The sequence below is a fragment of the Pelophylax lessonae genome (genome assembly GCF_965119305.1).
Source record: "Pelophylax lessonae genome assembly, chromosome: 2".
Taxonomy (NCBI): domain Eukaryota; kingdom Metazoa; phylum Chordata; class Amphibia; order Anura; family Ranidae; genus Pelophylax; species Pelophylax lessonae.
In genome coordinates this window covers 656,484,732-656,507,208 of record NC_138769.1, presented here as the reverse complement: position 1 = coordinate 656,507,208, position 22,477 = coordinate 656,484,732, and the positions used below count along the sequence as shown (strand labels likewise).

The 22,477-nt window shown below is 43.6% G+C and overlaps 1 protein-coding gene across 2 annotated transcripts in view; it reads left to right on the top strand.

Annotated features, from left to right (window-relative positions):
• Positions 1-22,477, top strand: part of CAB39L (calcium binding protein 39 like) — a 169,672-nt gene that overhangs the window by 25,537 nt on the left and 121,658 nt on the right. Inside the window, exon 1 of one of the 2 annotated variants that reach the window (XM_082246333.1) lies at positions 20,245-20,600. The exons of the other annotated variant lie outside the window; for it this stretch is intronic. The gene's annotated coding sequence lies outside the window, so the exon portion shown is untranslated. Of the gene's footprint in view, positions 1-20,244; positions 20,601-22,477 lie in introns of those variants that run through there. 2 annotated transcript variants of the gene reach the window in all.

Here is a 22,477-nt window from a genome sequence, read left to right as displayed (position 1 = left end):
ATTGGATATGCTAAGTTAATTGTTTCAGACATCCTTCTGATCTGCCTGCTATCGGGCTTTGAAATAGCGATAAAGTAACAAAGGATGGTATATCCAAATCTAACCATTTATATTAAAACTAAACTCCAGGATAGAAGTAAAAGTAACCTGTCAGCGACCACCCGCAGTATCTTACAAAAGTGAGTACACCGCTCACAATTTTGTAAATATTTTGTTGTATCTTTTCATGTGACAACACTGAAGAAATGACACTTTTCTACAATGTAAAGTAGTGAGTGTACAGCTTGTATAACAGTGTAAATTTGCTGTCCCATCAAAATAACTCAACACACAGCCATTCATGTCTAAATCGCTGGCAACAAAAGTGAGTACACCCCTAAGTGAAAATGTCCAAATTGGACCCAATTAGCCATTTTCCCTCCCCGGTGTCATGTGACTCGTTAGTGTTACAAGGTTTCAGGTGTGCATGGGGAGCAGGTGTGTTAAATTTGGTGTTATTGCTCTCACTCTCTTATACTGGTCAGTGGAAGTTCAACATGGCACCCCATGGCAAAGAACTCTCTGAGGATCTGTAAAAAAGAATTGTTGCTCTACATAAAGATGGCCTAGGCTATAAAAAGATTGTCAAGACCCGGAAACTGAGCTGCAGCACGGTGGCCAAGACCATACAGCATTTTAACAGGACAGATTCCACTCAGAACAGACCTCGCCATGGTCTACCAAAGAAGTTGAGCGCACGTGCTCAGCGTCTTATCCAGAGGTTGTCTTTGGGAAATGGACGTATGAGTGCTGCCAGCATTGCTGCAGAGGTTGAAGGGGTGAGGGGGGTCAGCCTGTCAGTGCTCAGACCATACGCCGCACACTGCATCAAATTGGTCTGTATGGCTGTTGTCCCAGAAGGAAACCTCTTCTAAAGATGATGCTCTCTCTCTCCTCTCTTCCCCTCCTCACCGGCTGATGTCAGCGGCAATGCTCAGCCCCACCCGCTGGAGCTGCTACATGGGCAGAGGAGAGAGGCAAGGAGTCAGCTGAGCGTCGGGAGCTGTTCTGATATAGGTACAGATTGGGAAATATTTTTGCCTAAGTAGACAGATCAGTTCTGCCTGTCCGTTTTTCAGGCGGACCCGATCTCCATCACCTTCTTCTCTATGGAGCGGTGGACGTCAGCAGGCATATGTGCGCTGACACCTGCCGCCATCTAAACTGGTCCCCTAAAAACAGACAGATGGGGATACGTTCGCTATCTGTCTGGCGGATCGGATGACAGTTGGATGGAAACAAACAGGCAATCCGTTTCCACGTTTCCATCGGACCATCCCATAGAGAACAGCGTGTTGTGTCCGCTTTGTATAGCGGAGCAGACACAGACCTGTCATCTGCCTGCTCAGCCGGAATCAGCGGAGAAAGATCCCCGCTGAGCAGGCGGATCTACTTGACGGATTCCTCTCCATCTGAAAAGAGCCTAACATAGCAACCAGCATACATCCATGGGGGGTAGCATAGCTTTTTTTTTTTTTAACTCCTATTCGTTTTATACAATATTGCTAATGGGCTGAAGGCACAAAATAATACAGGTTATTACTAGGTAAACGCCTTAACGATTCTTTAGAGATGACTAAATCTTAATCATCTAAAGGTGGTCAAAATTAGTTTTTTACTTCTATGCACCACACACCATAAAAATGATAATCTGTGTGGTAGATATAGATTTAAAGTGTATTAATGGTCATATTTTAAAACCATATATTCATTTCTAAATAGAATTTCAATTATTGTTTACCTACTCCTTAGTGCCGGTTCACACTAGGGCGACCTGTGAGGCGACCTGGTCGCCTCACAGGTCGCCTCCCATAGGGAAGCTGAGGACCCGTTCTAATAGGAGCGACACAAGTCGCTCCGACCTAGAAAAAGGGTCCGGAGCTTCTTTGGGGCGACCCGGAGGCGACCGCCATAGACTTCAATGTTATGAAGTCCGTGGCGGCCGCTCCGAGGTCGCGGTGCGAAGTAGCGTCGCTGCAGTGTGAACCGGCGCTCATAATCTTTTTGAAGTTTAAAAACAAACTTTTTTAAGAATCCCACACATGACTTCCTTGAATGCAGTGACACTTAGTGCCGGTTCACATTTCTGCGATGACAGAGATTGTATGTAATTCGGAGCGCATTGCTCCTAAAATTACATGCGATCTCTGTGCATGCAAATTCAGCCATACAGTTTGTATGGCTGAATTTGCACCGCAATCGCACCGAACACGCACAGGACCCTTTTTTTTGGTCCGCAGCAGAATCGGATCGCATGGTGGTTCACACTAGTGCGATCTGATTCTGTGCGAACTTTCAGATTGCACTGCGATATGCGATCTGGGGGTGTCGTTAACTTTTAATTTACACCCCCAGCGTATCGCATATGGCAGTGTGAACTGCCAGGGGTGATGCGATGTGGGAACACGCTGTATATTCGCAGCGTTCCCGCATTGCAGAAATGTGAACCGGCACTTATTCACTATGTCCTGTGAATATGTACTGCTGTGTTACACATGTCACAGAGCCTGCCTTCTGAACTACAGAGGTGCTGACATGAGGCGTTTCAGGAGGCAGAGTGAGTACAGGAATCACTGCTTGTAGGCAGCAAGGTACCATGGGATTTGTAGTCCTTCGAAACCAAAGGAATAAGCAGAGAAGCTGTAAAGCCTGCAGGGGAATCCAAGAAGTTCTAGAAAGAGATGGAGAGCATTTACAATGTGAAAAGAGTAAGCTTTATGTGGATTATCAAAGTAACTATTGCTATTTCCATAACTATTTTTTGCTATTGCTGTTTAGTTTGTATTGCTGTTACATCTGTATGTTATAAAATGTCATAAAACATAATTTCAGCTCAAAACTGGTAAAAGCTTGGGAGGAAAAGGGGGTCTAAACTCCTTTGCTGTGTGGAGTTCAGCAAAATCTTTATATTTTAAAATACAGTTATAACATGTATGACCCAGTGAACTTGCTATGCAGGTATTTGAAACAGTCGTGCATTGATTAGGCGTAATACATTACGCACACTGGCTTGAATCACAGGTATTCATCTAGCTTTATGAATGGCGTCAGTGCTCTTTGCTTCAAGCATAGATGAGCTGTGCAAAAATCTTTTAGTGAGAATGCATTGCCTGTGTATAGCTAGAAAAGGCAGCTGTACATAAGGATCTAAGTTACAGTCCACTTTCCTACCGGTAGATAAAAGTCCAAAGGGAACTTACAATACTTCACATTATGCCCTTATTTAGTAAGGCAAACAAAGTGCCATAGTGTGTATCAGTGACTATACATGTTTTATTACCGTTCTAGACACAGAAAAAGGCGACATGCAACTTGCTATGGGTGGCTGTGCATTAATGCATTTTTTTTTTAAATGTAAAACCCTCCATCTGTTTAGGATCTGTCATCAAGCATGCACTCATAAGGTTGTGTGTGTTATAGATTCAGCTGTATCCTACTCTTGGTGATTCTATGAGCCAGCCCTGTGGGCACCATGTTTGATAAGCTTCTACAGAATATCCTTGGCAAATTTTTACCAAGGTTGGTCACCAGATCTTTTCTCAACCCTCTCCTTTTGCTTGGGCTTGGGACCTGCATGAACAATCTAACAACAAATGTGCGTAGCCCATTCGTAAACATACCAGAGCAAATTTAGACAGGAGCCAGTTAACCTACCAGCATGTCATTGGAGCGTGGGAGGAAACCAGAATACCTGGAGGAAACCCACTCAAGCACAGAGAGAATATGAAAACTCTATGTAGCATAAGCTTTTAAAAACAAACACATTGCAGTCATATGTTTTATCTAAACGCAGTTTATTTGTCCTCAATTAAACCTTTGTTTTAACGTGAACTGTTAAATGGGTTTGTTGCAGGCTGGCTGGTAAATGAGCTGGGAATTTTTGTTTGTTGTTTTTTGACATGCATCGCCCTTCCATGTGCTCCTTGCTGCAATGACCAGTTATAGGTTGGGGTAGTTGCCATTTATTTGTGCAGTTGGTGAGGGGGTGCACTGGATACCTTTGCTGCCATTGATCTATTACTGGATGTCCAGTGCATCCCTATACCTTTAAGGGGGGGTGAGCTCCCTCAAGGCATACCTGCCCTTAATCTATCTATTATTATATGTGTGCTCCAAATTTGGAGACTCAGAACTTATGCATATGTTTGCAAATGTGTGCAAATAAACCCCTTAGACCCCGTTCACACTGGGGCGACCTGTCAGGCGACCTGGTCGCCTGACAGGTCGCCTGCCATAGAGAAGCTGTGGACCCGTTCTAATAGGAGCGACACAAGTCGCTCCAACTTAGAAAAAGGGTCAGGAGCTTCTTTGGGGCGACCTGGAGCGACCTGCATTGACTTCAATGATATGAAGTCCGTGCCGGCCGCTCCGAGGTCGCGGTGCGAGCTGCGCACCGCGACCTGTGAGGTCGCCCCGGCAAGTAACGTCACCCCAGTGTGAACGGGGTCTTATTTTAATGTAAACTGTTATGGTTAATTTGGTTTCTTGTTGGCTGGCAAGTGAGTTGGGACTTTTTGTTTATTGTTTTTTGACATGTGTCACCCTTCCATGTGCTCCTTGTTGCAAAGGCCAGTTATAGGTTGGGGTGGTTGCTATTTATTTGTACTATTAATTGTCCTCAACCACATTATTGTAGTGATGTTGCATATCACTAAAGATCTACCATTCTAAGTTTTGATACATACAGTTCTGTCCTCTATGGGACTAATGCCTCATTTCCACTGAGCGGTACAGTTCGGTACGGTACGCAATTTTTGCCATTTCCATTGTTAAAGGTTGTGAATGGTACCCTAATTCCGAACCGTACCGTACCACTTTTTTGGGACCCTTTCGTTGGGGTACCAAGCACATTAGTACTGTACCAACAGGGTGGAGCTATACTGTTGAGGTACTGTTTTTGCTGAGGTACTGTTGGTGGTGGAAACGCAAGCCCGATCAAGGTGTACCATTCCGAACCGTACCGTACTGAACTGTACTGAACCGAACCGTACTGTTCAGTGGAAACGAGGCATAAGTAAACGGCGCTTTTCCACTGCATGGAACCGAATGGTCCGGTTCGCTTTTGTGCTTTTCCACTCTGGTACCGCGTGGTATGGTGTAGGAACGGTTCGGTACAGCGACGCTTTTCCACTGCATGGAACCGAACGGTACGGCTCTCAAAAACAGTACCACCTCGATTGTGGTTCCAAGAGGTACCATACCCGGTACCATATCCCACAATCCTTTGCATGCAGTCATTACTAGCCACTGATTGGCCAGAGAATCCCACCCATCCCGTTGTTATCCCACCCACTTAACTTTAGTACTACTTTAGTGGAAAAGCAAACCGTACCGTACCGAACCATTCCAACACCGTACCATGCGGTACCAGCAGTGGAAAAGCAAACCGGGCCAAGCAGGGCCGAGTAGAGCCGAGCCGGTACTTGCAGTGGAAAAGTGCCATTAGTACTTTGTCTCATGTTGCTAGCTGCTTTTTACCATAATTATGAGGTTCAACCTTCCTCCTTTCCCTCCTCCCATGGTCAATCGGGCAACAGCTTAGAAGGAGATGGCTGATTCACAAGTTCAGCTTGTCTTGGTTGTAAACACTTTCCACAGACAGTCAGCTGCAAGAGGAATGTAAAGGAAGAGGAGACATGTCAGGTTCTGCATTCCTCTTGCCACCTCTTGCTTATGGAAAGTGTTTGCATCCGAAAAAGAGCTGCACCTATCAGCTGTCTCCTTCAAAACTGTTGTCGAATGGACTGTGGCAGGAGAAGAGTGGGGGTAGGTCAGACTTTATAACTATGTTTACAAAGCACTTAGTAACACGGGAAAAAGTACTACATGTACTTTGTCATATAGGGGACAGCAACAAAAGTAATAATGATTTTTTAAAGTTTACTTAACCACTTCTGGCCAGGAAGGATTTTCCCCCTTAGTGCTCAGGCCATTTTTTGCGATTCGACTTGTTAATTTAATGGAAAATTGCACGGTCGTGCGACGCTGTACTGAAATAAAATTGATGCCCTTTTTTTCCCCACAAATAGAGCTTTCTTTTGGTGGTATTTGATCACTTGTGCGGAAAAAAAAGAGCGACAATTCTGGTAAAAAAAAAAAAAATTCACATTCTGCTATATTACATTCCCAAAAAAATGCAAAAATCTGATTTCTTTCATCCTTTTAGGCCAATTTGTATTATGCTACATAGTTTTGGTAAAAAAAAAACTCAATAGGCATATTTTGATTGGTTTGCGCAAAAGTTATCGCGTCTACAAACTAAGGGAAAGATTTATATAATTTTAATTAAGTTTTTTACTAGTAATGGCAGCGATTTGCAATTTTTAGCGGGACTGCGACATTGCGGCGGACAGATCGGACCCCTAACTGACATTTTTGACACTTTTGGGGGGACCAGTGACATCACTACAGTAATCAGTGCTAAAAATATGCACTGTTACTGTAGTAATGACACTGGCAGGGAAGGGTTAACCTAGTGGGTGATCAAAGGGTTAAATGTGAGCCTAGGGGAGTGTTTACTAACTGTGGGGGGAGGGGCTTGTGAAATGACCATAGAGAGCTGTGATCCTAGAGGCCCTCTGTGGTCATTTCAGAGAGAACAACGGTCAGCTGTGCTTACAATAGCTGACCTTCTCTCTCAGTGGGCAGCGATCGCGGGTGCCCGGCGGCAGTCACGGCCGCTGGCCCCATATATCAGCATCCCTGCTGCCTGGTGGGGGCATAAGCGTGTGGCCGGCGGTGCGCGCTCGCCCGCCAGCACCAAGCGTGCGACCAACGTAGGGCTAGGTCGATTCTCGCAGGAGGGCCGGCCTGCCGCAGTAAATGTGTGGCGGGTGGTCCAGAACCTGTTAGAAAATGTCTACCTAACTTACCTGTAATAAAGAATGTCCCATGTTATACAGGCAGCTGGATCCAGCAAATATCTTCTGTGCAGGGTGTCTGGTCCTTTTTCTTGCAGCTGAAAAGTATAGTCTGCTCTGACTATATGCTTGCTCATAGTTCGGCAGTGTTGCCTCTCTGTGGGACTATCTGGTAGGAGAAACAATCTTTAGCTGACCAGATCACTTTGCAATGCCAAACCTCCAAATTATTAATTTCTGTAGATCAATTGAGTAAAACAATATAGCATACCTGGAAGCACTTGGGACTGTAATAGTTAACCACTTAAGCCCCAGAAGCCCATTTTGCGATTCGGCACTGCGTGACTTTAACGGACAATTGTGCGGTCGCGTGACGCTGTACGTAAACAAATTTGACGTCCTTTTTTTCCCACAGCAGAGCTTTCTTTTGGTGGTATTTGATCACCTGTGCGATTTTTTGATCATGCGCTATAAACAAAAAAAGAGCGTCAATTTTGCAAAAATAGCAATATTTTTCACATTTTTTTATATGAAATTCCCCCCACAAAAAATGTAAAAATCAAAATTTTTTAACATTTTCGGCCAATTTGTTTTATGCTACATATGTTTGGTAAAAAAAATCGCAAAAAGCGTATATTGATTGGTTTGCGCAAAAGTTATCGCGTTTTCTAACAAAGGGAAAGATTTTTGTCATTTTTGTTGTTTTTTTTTTTTAACGAGTAATGGCGGCGATCTGCGTTTTTTTTTTTTTCTTTTTGCAGGACTGCAACATTGCGGTGGACAGATCAGACCCTTGACTGACATTTTTGACACTTTTGGGGTTACCAGTGACATTACTGTAGTAATCAGTGCTATACATATGCACTGTTACTGTAAAAATGACACTGGCAGTGAAGGAGTTAACTGTATTGGAGAGGGAGGGGTTAAAGTGTGTCCTAGGGGCGTGTTTCTAACTGTGATTGGCTGTGGCTGCTAGTGTAAGAACAGAGATCAATGGTCCTACATAGTAGAACCATCTGATCTCCATTCTTACACAGGGAAGAATGACAGGCGGCTTTGTTTACATCAGCCGCCTGCCTTTCTTCCGGTGTAACGGACGATCACAAGTGCCCGGCGGACATCGGGTCCACCAGGCACACGTGCGGGGGGGACCTCCAGCGGCGCGCGCGCGCTCCCTAGAGCAGTGATGGCGAACCTTGGCACCCCAGATGTTTTGGAACTATATTTCCCATGATGCTCAACTACACTGCAGCGTGCATGAGCATCATGGGAAATGTAGTTCCAAAACATCTGGGGTGCCAAGGTTCGCCATCACTGCCCTAGAGCCTCACAGGCTAGCGACGTAGTACTATGTCTCTTTGCCTGTGAGGGGCTGACCGCCGCAGTAAATAGTCGTGCGGCGGTCGGCAAGCGGTTAAAGGGATAGTTCACCTTTACCACAAAACTGCCTATGCAGATAAGGGGCGCCTGTAGATAAAAACACAATGTGCAGCTCTGACTAAAGTTAAATAAAGCCCTTACTATAGGTGTAGTCCATTTACATACCTTATGAAACCTGACTGGAATACTCCCAGGACGTTGCTAAATGAGGCCTAGTCATCACTGCTCACCTCCACCATCACAGGAGTGAGCTCTCAAATGCTGAGCTCAGAGCTACAACATCAGGGGAAAGAAAGCATGTGAGGGGGTTTGAATCAGAGAAGGATCTCACCCCTATGATGGTGGAGGTGAGCTGTGAAGACTAGGCCTCACTTAGCAACGTCCTGGGAGTATTCCAGTCAGGCTTCATAAGGTAAATGGCCTACCCCTAAAGCGAGGGTATTCTCATCTTTATTCAGAAGTACACAGTTTGTTTTTAAATCTACAAACACCCCTTATTTCCATAGGCAGGTTTTTGGTAAAGGTGAATTATCCTTTTAAGGGCAAAAACTCCAGATAACCCCTTGAAAATTTCAAAAGAAATGCTCTTTTTTTTTTTTTTTTTGTTTTACTTCCCTGAAGACAAATATTGGAGTTATCTTGTTAAACAAGTACCTTCAAAGCTTCCTGTATGATCAGTCTATACCAGTTTTGATAAAAATAAATTCTTGCACAGCATACCACACGGCTTTGATGACTAATCTGCAACTGTTAAAGTGAAATTTGGTGGTTGTGAATTTGAATGTATTGTATTGTCGATGTTTGTAATGTATATTTGTAAAAAGATCCGCTTGATATAAAGTATCTTATCAATTTGAATTCATGTTTGAAAAAGCATGTTTTTTTTTTTTTTTTATAGCTTATCACTGTATATTATACAGTATGTACTATTTGCAGTTCCTGCTCCTTTTTGTTTTCTAATTTTCAATTTTTTTTTTTTTTTTTTTTTAACAATGCAGGTCTGCTTGTTTACTGAAACCCAGTGCTTTCCCTGTGTGGCTGATATCTCAGCATATGTTAAAGCAGAGTTCCCCCGGGACGGTAAAAATACCCCTGGGACAGTCAGGGCTAGTGCATTTCAGCAACGATAGCCTCTGAACTGTCCCAGGTTTCACTTACCTTTTAGAAGAAATACTTACCTTGAAAATGTCTTGTCCAGCGCTGCCATCTCAGGGGTGGGCAGCTGAAGCCGGAGCATCCTCTTCGGTGACATCGGAGTCCCAGAATGCCCTGCTTGCCACTTCCGGTGCAAGCGCGTCATCCCTGCACAGCTTCTGGGTATGCCCAGAAGCTGTTCAGCAGGGAATGACGCGCCTGCACCGGAAGTGACGAGCAGGGCCGCTGCAGGCGCATTGACTCCTGGGATCGATGACGCTCATCTCCCAGGAGTTAATGCAAGGAGGAAGTGACGTCGTGCGCCGTGTCCACAGAGGAAGGAAGGTAAGTATATTTTCATTAAAAACAAGGTAAGTGAAACAAAAAAAATGTTTTAATTATCCAGTTCTTTTTCAGGTGTTTTTAAGCTAACGGATGGTGGAAAGTTCATTTATAGGGTGGAACTCCGCTTTAAACAGGGTGGCAAAGTGATTGGCGTGAAGTATAGGGCTCTTATAGTGGCCACTTCTACCAATCTTTAACACAGTAATAAAAACATGGAACTGGAGCACTGCTGAAAAGCAAAGTACTTTGGGGTATGCAGGACAGGAATATTAATGGTAATCTATGGCTGATGACGTGTGCTATAATGGGCCTCAGATATTCGCTGTATAGGTAAGCAAAGAGCTTAATTTATAAAGCAGTGATGTTGTCTTCCCACAACTTTACCTAGGGGAAAGGTTTAAATTCAAGATTTTAACCACTTGACCTCTGGAAGATTTACCCCCCCCCCCCCTTTATGACCAGGCCTTTTTACTGCGTTACTTTAACTGACAATTGCACGGTCGTGTGACGCTGTACCCAAATAAAATTGATGTTCTTTTTTCCCCACACATCACCTCTGCATTTTTATTTTGTGCGCTATAAACGGAAAATGTTTTTTACTTTCTGCTATAAAACTTATTTAAAAAATCTGATTTCTTTATCAGTTTAAGCCAGTTTGTATTTGTGCTACATATTTTTGGTTAAAAAAATCCCAGTAAGCGTATATTGAGTGGTTTTCGCAAAACTTATAGCGTCTACAAACTATGGGATATATTTATGGAATTTGTGTATTTTTTTTTTAGTAGTAATGGTGGCGATCAGTGACTTATAGGGGGACTGCGATATTGGGGTGGACAAATCTGACACTGACACTTTGTGAGAACCAGTGACACTAATACAGCGATCAGTGCTAAAAAATATGCACTGTCACTGTACTTATAACAAAGGCTTGGAAGGGGTTAACATCAGGGGTGATCAAAGGGTTAACTGTGTGCCTAGCCTGTGTTTGTACACTGTGTGGGGGGTGCTTTTAATAGGGGAAGTCGTTGATCCATGTTCCTGCTTTTGCAGGAACACAGGATCAATGCCTTCCCTACTGACAGAAAATGATCTGCCTTGTTTACATAGGTATATCGCCGTTCTGGCTCTCTGCCTAATCAGCGGGTGCCGGCAGACCTCAAGTCTGCTGTACCCGCAGATCAGCTCCCACAGTGTATAATCATTTGCCCTTTAGCTAAATTTTCATATTGCACCATGGAAAATCTCTGAACGGCTTACACAAAAGTCAACTTTAATTATAAACTTTATTGAGCACTAATGAGACACTAGCACCTGACACGTCTCATGCACTTTAAACTGAACTGGACTATTTAAATACACTTAATTGTTTGCCTATATTGTATTTATTTTTTGTACAAAATTTATTGTAATATTGATGCACTGTTGGCACTTTATTGTTTATACACTTTTTCATATATTTTTTTCATTTTATTATTGAAAGCATTAAATCGAATTATTATCAAGCGAGCGCTATAGGTAGCCCCTTCTCTAGTGACTATACTCACCTGGGCAGAAGCATGGAAAATGATACAGTGCACAGAAGATAACCCCTGTTTTGGTTGTTACAACAGCTGGAAAGTCACTAGTTAAAAATGCTGAAACTAGGAGATGTCTGGTGCTTGTTTCAATTCTATCCTCTGCTTAGGCAGATTAGTTCTCCTATCGATAATCTTTTAGTTTTGGACATAGTATCCCCTCAACTTTAATGACCTTCCTATTACGGAAGTTGCTGTTCATTTACACCGAATTGCCTCTGCAGCACATTGCTTGGCTGACGTGCTCGATTTTTAATTGTTTCCACAATTTCCTGAAGTCACAGCAGATTGGATTAAACTCCTGAATGTTCAAGTTCCTTTTCAAACTGTTACGCTAAGACATTGGGGTTAAGTTATTAAAACTGGAGTTTGCAAAATCTGGTGCAGCTGTGTATGGTCGCCAATCCACTTCTAACTTCTGCTTGTTCAGTTAAGCTTTGACAAAAAAAAAGCTGGAAGCTGATTGGTTTCTATGCAGAGCTGAAGTAGATTTTGCACTCTCTAGTTTTAGTAAATCAACCCCGTTGTCTTGCTTCTCTAAGTTCCAGGCTAGGCAGGAGCCATTAACCACTTTACCACCGGAGGATTTTGCTGCTTTACGTCCAGGCCACTTTTTGCGATTTGGCACTGTGCGACTTTAACTGACAATTGCGCGGTCATGCAACGCCGTACCCAAACAAAATTTACGTTCTTTTTTTCCCACAAACAGAGCTTTCTTTTGGTGGTATTTGATCATCTCTGCGATTTTTATTTTTTGCGATATTAATAAAAAAATGCGACAATTTTGAAAAAATAACAATATTTTTCTACTTTGACAGTTAAAAAATATCCAATATATTAAATTTTTGTCATATATTTAGGCCAAAATGTATTTAGCTACATGTCTTTGACAAAAAAATTCTCAATGAGCGTATTTTTAACCGCTTTAAGACCGGAAGATTTTACCCCATTCCTGACCAGACCATATTTTGCGTTTCGGCACTGCGTTAATTTAACGGACAATTGCGCGGTCGTGCGATGCTGTACCCAAATTAAATTGACGTTCTTTTTTTCCCCACAAATAGAGCTTTCTTTTGGTGGTATTTGATCACCTGTGCGATTTTTACTTTTTGCGCTATAAACAAAAAAAGAGCGACAATTTTGAAAAAAGAACAATATTTTTCACATTTTTTTATATGAAATTCCCCCCCAAAAAAATGTAAAAATCAAAATTTTTTAACATTTTAGGCCAATTTGTTTTCTGCTACATATTTTTGGTAAAAAAAATCGCAATAAGCGTATTTTGATTGGTTTGCGCAAAAGTTATTGCGTTTACTAACTAAGGGAACGATTTCTGTCATTTTTGGTGTTTTTTTTTTTTTTTAACGAGTAATGGCAGCGATCTGCGTTTTTTTTTTTTGCGGGACTGCGACATTGCGGCGGACAGATCGGACCCTTGACTGACATTTTTTACACTTTTGGGGGTACCAGTGACATTACTACAGTAATCAGTGCTATACATATGCACTGTTACTGTAAAAATGACACTGGCAGGGAAGGGTTAATTTTTATTGGAGAGGGAGGGGTTAATGTATGCCTGGTGCTTACTGACGTGTGTGGGGGGGAGGGAACTGAGTGACACAGGGATAGATCACATGTTCAGCTATGCTAAATCCTGCAATCTGACCCTGCCTGTCACTTAGGAGATCCGCACGCTTTGTTTACACAAGCGGGCAGATTTCCACACTAGATCTCCGACGATCGGGGAAGAGCGGCGGTGATCACCGCCTCTTCTCCCCTGGCCCGACTCCTGCTGTAACTGAATACAGTGGGAGCGAGCCTCTGGCGGCGCGCGCATGCCGCCGAGAGAGGGGAATGTTTGGTGACGTAGGTCTACGTCGCTGGACGATAACGAGCCACTGTGCCTCAGTAGCAGCACAGTGAGCAGTGGTAAAGTGGTTAAAGTGGTTAAATATAATCAAAACAAAATCCTCCCTTCATATACTTCCTTTGCTCTTACCTGGTGCAAAGGGATTTGTGTTATTCATAGAATACAGAAATAGGAACACCTTGTACAAATAGGCAAATATTGTATACTTATTTCCCCCTTTAATGTGGGAAGCCATAAGGATTTGGAATGTAGTATAACATTCATAGAATACACAGCTATCAACCCATCACTGCATGACAAGATTCTAGGTGTAATTCTGGACTCTGAACTCTCCTTTCGGCCCCACATCTAATCACTGTCCAAATCCTGACGCCTCAACCTCCGCAACATCTCCAGACTGCGCCCCTTCATAACCAATGACGCCACAAAGCTCCTTGTTCACTCCCTGATCATCTCTCACCTCGATTACTGCAACTCCCTCATCACAGGATTACCTTTACATAGTCTACCCCCTACTCAGTTCATCATGAATTCTGCTGCCAGGCTCCTCCACCTTACCAACCGTTCAGTGTCTGCTACTCCTCACTGTCAATCCCTCCACTGGCTTCTGCTCAGCCAACTAATTAAAGAGGAAGTAAACCCTCCTCTGCAAGTTGTACCTATAGGTAAGCCTATGATAAGGCTTACCTATAGGGACTGTAAATATCTCCTAAACATGGCCAATCAGATGGCCGAATGCCGCAATCCCGGAAGACGGGCGAATGAACATGTCGCCAGTCATAGAGGTAAGAGGGCGGCACGGCGGGGGCTCGTTCTAAGGTAAGTATTTCATAATGAGCTAGTATGCTGTGCATACTAGCTCATTATGTGTTTCTCTTTCAGGTTACAAAAAAAAAATATATATGGGTTTACAACCTCTTTAAACTCAAAATACTAATAACAACTTACAAAGCCATCCATAACTCGGCCCCTAGTTAAATCACTGACCTAGTTTCAAAATACCAATCTAATCGTTCTCTTAGTTTCTTCCGGGACCTCCTGCTCTCTAGCTTCCTCGGCACCTCCTCCCATGCTCACCTCCAGGACTTTTCCAGAGCCTCTTCCATCCTATGGAACTCCCTACCCCAATCTGTCCGACTATCTCCTACTGTTTGTTTGTTTTTAGATGATCCTGGAAAACCCTCCCGCTCAGCAAAGCCTATCCTGCCCACACCTAACAACTGTACTTTTATTTTCTCCGACAGCTCATCCCCCACAGTTATTACCGTTTGTATCACTTGACCCTCCTTCCTAGATTGTAAGCGTTAATGAGCAGAGCCCTCTGATTCTCCCTGGATTGAATTGTATTGTAACTGTACTGTCTGTCCCCATGTTGTAAAGCTCTGCAAAAACTGTTGGCTCTATATAAATCCTGTATTATATTAATAATAGAATGAACAAAACAATATACGCATACGCGGTTTACAATAAGATTTTTATAAGACCAACTAGGGACATAGACTACCTGTGCAAGGCTTTGGTTCCTCTCCTGGGATTGCTTTAGTTGACCAAGGCTATCATTGTGTATCTGGTCCTTGGGTGTTCAGTAACATGACGTTCTTGGGTACATCTAATCCCTAATTTAGCAGGGAATTCACCTGGCGTTCGACCTATCCCCCCCTTTCTCCCGCTACCAGGCCATTTATAAAATGCAGCAGAGAGCTGGCTGTGAAGCTGCAAGGCTTCACTGCTGGTTTCCCTTCCAAGAAATGGTGGCGGCAGCACCCGAGAGCTGATTGAAAAATCAGCTGGGGTTTAGACACCGCTGGTTCCGTGGACAGGTTAGTGTCCTAATATTAAAGGTCAACTGTATTTGTAGCTGCTGACTTTTAATTCTTTCTGAAGGAGCCTGGAGCTCCTCTTTGAGTGCCCCCATGGTTTGTTGAATGCACTGCATTTGTGTGTTGCATCTCCAGCGCATTCCTCTATTCCCAGCAAGTCTCTGGAGAAGCCAAATGAATGGCGTTCATGTATTACACTGAACACTTATTACATTATACCATGAAAACACTGAATCATGTTACATCCATTTAGAAACGGACTGTAATCATTGTAGGAAGGTTAGTGTTCTGGTCCTGTGAGTATCTACATTTAGCCCATACCCGTGATTCTCGGCCATTTTAAGGACAAGATCCCAGAATTGACCAGGAAATGTTATAGGATTCCATGTTTGTTGTATTTAAATATTTAAAGAGCAATTGTAGTTTTTCCACATAAATTAGTATACTTTACCCTAAATATTTCTTTCCATGTGCATTTTATAAATCATAGTCTATCATTTTTATGTACTTCTTCCATCCAAAGTATCTGGTTGATCCTGTCAGTCACCTTTCTTTCTTGTTCTAAACTGACCACACAAAGCCACAAAAACTGATCTGTACTTGCGTGGTCAGTTTTTTCATTCTTTGGCTGGCCATTCAGAGGTACAGGACACTGTGCAGACACACAGCATGCCTGTACTGGATGGTTTGTTTAGCCACCACAGCCCCCAACCAGTCACAGCCTACCTCTGGCACACACCCTCTCCCAATCACAGCCTGCCACTGGCACGCACCCGCTCCCAATCACAGCTTCCTCTGGCACACACACCCTCCCAATGACAGTCTGCCTCTTGTACACACCCCCTGCATCTTTCCTCAGGATGAACAGACTTTGGAATACAGGCACACTATGCGTCTGCACAGAGTTATTATCCATATGCTTTATTTGGAGAGCTGGGGATGCTAAAACCCCTGTAGTAGATCATGTCTACATGCAGTGATGGATGCGATCTTCTCTTCCAAGTCCTGTTCGAGCACCTTCCAATCCTCAAACAGAACACTGGTTCGCCACCACTGCCATTCAGAGAACGCCTTGTATTTTTTTCAGTTAATAATTGGACCAGGTGGAGAGGAGGGAAAGGCAACCTTACGATCTATCCTTGTTCATTTTTTTTTTTTTTGTAAACTTTCCAAAAAAACTTTAATAAATATTACCTGATTTTTATCTTATTTAAAAATACAAAACCGCAGTAGTGCTGTGCAAGGGACCCCCCCATGCACAGAGGAAGCCACTTGAGCAAGACCTGGAAGACTGCAGCTATGGCTGTATGTAGTGAGGGATGCTTCAATGATTTAACGTGGGATGCCACGGTGTCCCTCCAGATATAAGATATGGCTAATTCTATCATGCCAAGCAGGACCAATGTAAAGCTGGCCATATACTGTCCAAAATTTGGCCTAAGTCTCCCTACCATGATAGTGTCCAGGTGGGGGGCGGGGGGGGGGAATCCTTAAAGTAGTTGTAAACCTCTAACATAAAAAATAAACAAAGCATATCCCTCAATAGTAAAATCAAATCAAAGTGCAGCGCCACAATATAAACAACTCAATAAAAAGTGCAATGAAACAAAAATAATTACACCATAAAGGAAACAAACATCATAAAGTGAATTCCATATATTAATCTCAAAAAGTCTTTCATCAAAAGTATTTAATCTTTCTGACTCCTTGCTATTTATATAAATCTTTCATATATTATATCCACAATATATTGTAGCCTGTGCCCTACCGCCGGACTTCCTGTCATGATGACGTTATTAAAACCCCTGTTTTTAACGCATACTGTTAGACAGTTCAATTCGGTTGGTCGCTGGCTGGTTGGTAAGCTGTGACTTGAAATCTCTTAGTTTTTTGAAGTTATTAAACTCTGCCTCCTGACATGTTTCGTCACATGAAGGGCCTATAGCTTTTCCTATGAGGAAATCACAAGGTCAGGTGATGAAACATGTCAGGAGGCAGAGTTTAATGACAGGAAGTCTGGGAGCGGCCATCTTTACATGTGTTATCCATAGAAATTTTTCCTTATGAGGGCAATCTGTTTTTAATATTTAAAAAGGGAATTCATCTTGTGCACTGAATTTTTCAGTGCACTTGTTTTGTGAGTCATTTTAATCTTTTGGGCTTATTAAACAGGATGATCCGACCTGCGGCGCGACTTGCGCTGTGAGAATCTTGAGGGTGAACTCCACGCCAAAAATGGGGAAAAAAACCTGCGTGGGGGTCCCCCCCAGATTCCAAACCAGGCCCTTCGGGGGCACGCAGCCCGGTAGGGCAGGAGGGGGAGGGGACGAGCTAGCGGCCCCACCCCCCCTGGACCATACCAGGCCACATGCCCTCAACATGGGGGGGTGTTGGTGATTTGGGGCAGGGGGGGCTCTGCACCCCCCACCTCAAAGCACCTTGCCCCCGTGTTGATGGGGACAAGGGCCTCATCCCCACAACCCTGGCCAGTGGTTGTGGGGGTCTGCGGGCAGGGGGCTCATCGGAATCTGGAAGCCCCCTTTAACAAGGGTGGCCCCCCAGATCCCGGACCCCCTCCCTATGTGAATTTGTATGGGGTACACTGTACCCCTACCCATTCACCCCATAAAACGCAGTGTATGTAAATAACGACAGGAGACGTTTTTGGAAAGTTTATTAAAAATCTTCACCCGGACTTCTCCGCTCTGGTCTTCTCCCTCTCCGCTCTTCTTGTCTTCTGCTCTTTTGCTGTCCGCTCTTCTGCTGTCCAGTCTTCTGCTCTTTTGACCTCGGCTCTTCTTCCTCCTCCGGTCCTCCTCAGACGCTGTCCCCGGTGATTATGCCGGTCTCCGGTCTCTGCAGCTTGTTATATAGCCATTAGGGGCGTGGCCTCCCGATGACATCGGGTGGCCCCGCCCCATCATGTCACAGATGACGTAATCTGTGACATGAGGGGGCGGGGTCTCCTGATGATTTCACCTGGCGACCACGCCCACAATGGCTATATAACAAGCTGCAGAGACCGGCATAATCACCGTGGGGACATCGTCGGAGGAGGACCGGAGGAAGAAGAAGAGCCAAGGGCAAATTCCATACCAGACCCTAAGGGCCTGGTTTGGAATCTGGGGGGGACCCCCACGCAGTTTTTTTTTCCCATTTTTTGCGTGGAGTTCCCCCTCAAGATTCTCACAGGGCAAGGCGTCCTGCAAGTCGAATCATCCTGATCCGACTTGCGGTGCGACTTCCATTCAAATCAATAGGCTCCCTGGAGGGAACCATTGATTTTGAATGGAGGCAGAAAAAACGCTGCTAAAAGCAACGTGGCCAAACGTGCAATAACGCCAATGGAAAAAGCTACTGAAAGCACGTTTTAACAGCTGCTTTTTCCCCGGCGTCAGAACTAACTTTGCAGCACGTTTTTTCTAACGTCCCGTGTACATGGACCCTAATCCGACACAACAGAATTCGGGGAGACGGCACCGTTTCCCCTCCAGTACACCAAAGGTGATTGACAGCCTTAGCTGTGTATGATCCTCTATTATCCTGTGTGCGGGGGGGAGGGGGTTGTCCCCTCCCCTTCCCTTCCCCCCCTCCCCTCCCTTGGCTTGGTTCACATATATGCAATGCGGGAACCCTGCAAATCCACTGCGGGTTCCCACATCGCATTTAAATCACAGGCAGTCCATATGCGAATCGCTGGGAGTGTCAATACAACGTTAACGACACCCCCAGATCAGTTCTCATATCGCAGTGTGAACTGTCAATTCGGACATGAATCGGATCGCATTGGAATGAACCACCATGCGATCCGATTCTGCTGCAGACCCATCCGTATGGCTGAATTGGCATCACACAGACATCGCGTGTTATTTTCAGAGCAGTGCGGTCCGAATCGCATGCGATGTCGGTCATCGCTATAGTGTGAACCGGGGCTTAATATCACTTTAATTTTATCATTTTTTTCGGTTTAGCCCTCTGGCTAAACAAGTTGAAACTAAGAATGTGTGGCCAGCTAAACTTACCTACCCTTCTGTAATAACAATTGTAGTATATGGCTGGACCTAGTCAAATTAATTATGTGATTTCTTATATAAGCAGCTTGTTGTAGCACAGTAAAAAGTGAAACATTGGGGGCGCTAACCCATATAACATTATGTACAAAATGTACCTAACCCTGTTCACGCAAATTATTATTACTTACAAAAATTATATAACACACAATTCATAATAGTGAATGTTACAGTGCCCTAAAAAAAACGATATTGCTCTCTCTATAAAGCTCTCTCTTAAAGGGAGTGCCCCTAATCTCAGCTTGTTACCTGTAATAAAAACACCTGTTCACAGAAGCAATCAATCGATCAGATTCCAATCTCTCCACCATGGCCAAGACCAAAGAGCTGTTCAAGGATGTCGGGGACAAGATTGTAGACCTACACAAGGCTGCAATGGGCTACATGACCATTGCCAAGCATGTGAATGTATACGGTATTCTCCTCCAAAGATCCTGTGCTTTCACCCACTGTTATGTGAAACTGTTATGTGAAATAAATCACTCACCAGACCAAATTGACCTCCTTTTTTTTTTGCAAAAGAAGATCAACATGCGCTTTTCCTGTGAAAAACCTCCTCGACTTGCTTCTCCACATATTATTCCATAGTGTGTTTGTATCCCAATACGCTCCTGCACTCCACCATAAAACCTTTTTAGATCTTCCACAATTGACAGCATAATCAAAGGTCTGTATCCTATTAGACTTCTCCGATCCACCATAGAAACCAAGGAAGAAAAAATAATTTAGTGTAGTATATTTATTTATTCAGACATTTAACAAACATATATTAAAAATGCTAACATTTAAAAGTGCCCAATCTGGCACACGAATAGCCCACTTTGTACTCAAAAAACCACAAGCCAGGAAAAAAACGCCGCCGCTTACTAACCTGGAGTCGGCGAGCGTTCCATTTACCGTACGTTCAGGATTGGTAGCTGCTCCTCTATGCACGTTTCGTCAAGCTGACATCATCAGGAAGCCCTGTTGTACAATGTTGTTCTTCTATGAGTGAATTAAGTCACTGAATATAAGATGTCTTTCTCTCTCTCTCTCTCTCTCTGAATGGACTGGGAGAGGTTAACTCCAGCAGTAAGGCGGAACACTTCTGGAGTGTGCTCTGCCCTGCTGCGCTAGTGGGGACTTTAACCTCAGAAGATTCTCTTGGCAAATGTTTTATTTTGTCTTTTGTCTTACACACATTCCTCTGATGAGCAGCTAAGTTTCACAGAAAGAGCTGGTTCAACCAGAAACTGTACTGCCTATGACAGAAGGAGCTGAGCGCAGGACTAACCAGAGTGGAAATTTACTGCTGCTTTCCACTGCAAGCTATCGATTATGTGCAAATAGTCCAGGGGATGCCGACAAGCCAGCAGACAGACCAGGAAGCTGCTTTTGTGTTTTATTACTGGGCAAACAAGAAATAAGCATTAACAGAACACAATCGCACAACCGGGGATATGTAATCTGTCTGCCTTGCCTTTTATTTATCAGAACTGTTTCTGGAACATTGGCTGGGCGATTTCTAAGTAAGTACTGCTAAATATAGCCTTGTATCGTTTAGTAAAGATTGTTTTTTATATGCTGATTCAGAGGAGAGAAATAAATACACAGTGAAAATGCATTGATATTAATAAAGGGTTTCTTTCCTGTGTGCTTCACAGGTTCAGTGTGAGTTACAGTTTTCAGCCTGATTGCTAAAGTATGAGTTCTGCTGCATACGCTGTGATTGACTATGCTTATGATAACCTAGTTAGCAATGGGCACCATATAACCGAGGGAGATACGGTACCTAGATGAGTATGTACTACCAAGTGTATTAACAAATGCTTATGGCCTCTTTAAACAGCAAAGTGAGACAAGTAAACTCATGCAGTTCATAGTCAGCAGTCACTTTGATGAGGTCCATTCTTTCACTTCACTTTGATTTGACTGTACAGTATATGAAATATAAATATCATAATGCCACCATGAATAGGGATTTCAAAATACCTCTGGACGGGAGTGAATTCAGTCATTCTATTTTGTGCAACCTCAATCCCATGTAATATTACCTGCAGACTTAAAGCGTTAGTATACTAATTTTTTTTACTTTTACCTACAGGTAAGCCTATAATAAGGCTTACCTGTAGGTACAATTAATATCTCCTAAACCTGCACGGTTTAGGAGATATTTGCCCTGCATGCAGCCGCTGACGCTAGCGGCGCATGCGCTCTGAAGGTCCGGCGCCCCTTAAGAGTTCCTTGCCGGGCACTTGCCAGAAAGTGACCCCCCACGTGCATGCGCAGGAGTGACAGCATCGCGGCTCCAGCCACTCACAGCGCCAGAGCCGCCGAACCCAGAAGAGACGCCGTGGGAGCATGACAGCTCCCACAGCGTTGTCCGGGGGTCCATGTAGGGGCTTCGTTTTAAGGTAAGTATTTCATAAGGAGCTAGTATGCGATGCATACTAGCTCATTATGCCTTTGTCCTGCAGGGGTTTTCTTTTCAGCGGTTAGGAGTAAAGCTTCGTACACACGCAACGATTGTTGGCCGTGAATTTTCGGCCAATGTCCGATCGGCCGATTGTCGGCTTGTTAGTATGATGCTTCTGACAACCGACTGCGACTTTTCGGCCGAACAAAATCTGGTGTGCATGCTATAAAATTTTTGTTGGCCGTCAACAGAACAGCCGATTGTTCTTCAGTCAGTACAGATTTCGGCAGACAAAAATGTGATGAGCAAGACTGGGCATGCTCAGAGAAGAAAAAACACACGGAAAGTAAACCAGAACATGACATCACTTCTGAAGTTGGTTTTTGTTGGCCGATAAAATTCGTGTGCAGTCTTGAGCACATTTCAAACAACACAACAACACTGGACAAAAGACAGCCGATCGGTCGGCCAACAATCGTTGCGTGTGTACGAGGCATAACTCTACTTTTGTTGGCAAAAACATCCAATCTGGGTGATAAATTTACAATCAAAGGTTTTTAACAAACTTTGTTGCAGATTCCTATCTGCTTTGAAGAAGAAAAAGCTGTATGATTGATGATGTCAGTGTGCAAAGTGATTCTGAATAGGGGTGACCTTTTCATTATTAACCACTTGCCCCCTGGAAGGTTTACTCCCCCTTCATGACCATGCCATTTTTTGCAATATGGCACTGCATTACTTTAACTAACAATTGTGCGGTCATGTGACACTGTTTCCAAATAAAATGTGTTTCCTTTTTTTCCCACAAATAGAGCTTTCTTTTGGTGGCATTTGATCACCTCTGCGGTTTTTATTTTTTGCGCTAGAAACAAAAAAAAGAGCGACACTTTTTAAAAAAAAAAAAAAGCAATATTTCTTACTTTCTGCTATTAAACATATCCAATAAAAAAATGTAAAAAAATCACATTTTTTTATCAATGTAGGCCAATA